At 60.4% G+C, this 1,611-nt stretch overlaps 1 protein-coding gene across 1 annotated transcript in view; it reads right to left on the bottom strand.

The window, feature by feature from the left end:
- GAD1 (glutamate decarboxylase 1 (brain, 67kDa)) overlaps positions 1-1,611 on the bottom strand; it is a 42,877-nt gene that overhangs the window by 39,200 nt on the left and 2,066 nt on the right. The gene's annotated exons all lie outside the window — the stretch shown is intronic.

Genomic DNA, 1,611 nt, shown 5'->3' with positions numbered 1-1,611 from the left:
CCGGTGCCCACCGCCTGGCCCCGGCTCTCGGTCTCCGCCCCAAAGACTCGAAAGGCGACCACAGCCGCCCGCAAAGGGAACACGGAGGCATCTGGGACCAACACATCTCATAATTTCTTGGCGGGTCTCCAGCCGAGTGGCAGCTTAAAATAAACTGGCATGAAATGGGGTCGCGGAAGAGTTCAGGAATTAATTGGGTGAAAAATAGTATTTGACTAGATGATCGGACTCGCTTGACTGCTCTTCTGTCTGACGGGGGAGTCGGGAAGACAATAGCGCGCATCCGGTCCTCATCCCCGGCCCCCCTTCCCACCCCGCGCCCCCCCTCCCCATTAACCCTTCCCTCGACATCTGGGGTCTGGAGATAGCGAAGGGGCCTGTCCTCCGGTCACATCGGCGGACCCACGAGGTGCCGTATTATCAGACTCCTCAGGGCCTATCCTGCCTTCGGGTTTCAACTTGCAGCCAGCAGCACCGGGGTGCCTACGAAGCCCCCGTGCATTCCCTTCGGATCCTTCAAAGCAAGACTCCTCCCACCACTCCCACCCCACCCCGCTCTGGCCGGTGCCTGCAGCCCCCGGCGAGGGTAGACTGCGACCAGGACAGTGAAATCCATGGAGCCGAGGCCCAGTGGAGCCCCGGCGAGGAGAGGAAACAGCCCCAGGTCAGTGAGGCAGCATGGCACGGACGGAGTTCCTGCAGCAGAATGACCTCGGTGCCAAAGTCAAACCCTGCTAATACCTGGCAGGTAAAAAGCCCATAAAGTGCTTTCACTTTAAACACCACCGCGGCTAATTTTCATAGCCGCCCTGTGAGACAAGAGAAGTGTTCATCTAAGACCCATTTTACAGATAAAAGCACCGAGGCTCAGAGAGGCTAAGCGTTTGCCAGGGTCAGGCAGCTGGGGCGCTGGAGTTCAGACCTATCCCCCTGTCTTTCAGAGTTGGGGATAACAGTAAAAGAAAAGGAAAGGGAAGTAGAGGAAATGAGAGAGCAGCAAGTGGCGGAAAGCAAGGAGGAGGGGTGGCTGGAGCAGAGGGGAGTCCTGGGGTGCAGATTCAGCAAGGCTACCTCTCAGGGGCAGAGCAGCGAGCCAGCTGGGCGGGCGAGGACGTGTCTGCAGCCGAGGTTGAGAGTGTAGAGAGCCCAGCGTGCAGCCTGGGATGCTCCCGCCACAGCTGGCTGTTGGGGGCCCGAGTCGGTGTTCTCCCGACAGGTGCATGCACTTCCCCGCGGAATCCTCTATTTCCCCTCTACTCGGCGGATTACAGTCGCGCCAGGCAATGTGCGAACTCAGATCAGAGCTTCTACTGGGGTTCGGACCCCGGGCTGGGCACATGCCACTCCACGGCTGGCTGCAGCCGGGAAGGGAAGTAGGAGCTCCTCGGAGGTGGGGACGCAGGACTCAAGGGTGGAAGAACACAAGGGCCCTCAGCAGAAGAGGGGCGGGAGCAGGAAATGTGGAGAGGACTGGGAAAGAAATCCATCCAGGCCAGAACAGCAGACAAAGGCGCCTGGCCTCGCTTTCCTCGCGGCCTGCTCCGGCTAGCTCCGCCGCCAGTGCCAGACTCACGTGCCGCCAGGGCTGGCGGCCCTCCCGAGCCCCTCTTT

Source organism: Myotis brandtii, unplaced genomic scaffold (assembly GCF_000412655.1).
Source record: "Myotis brandtii unplaced genomic scaffold, ASM41265v1 scaffold112, whole genome shotgun sequence".
NCBI lineage: Eukaryota > Metazoa > Chordata > Mammalia > Chiroptera > Vespertilionidae > Myotis > Myotis brandtii.
Note: the sequence above shows the minus strand (reverse complement) of the source record. Positions and strands in the feature narration are given on the sequence as shown.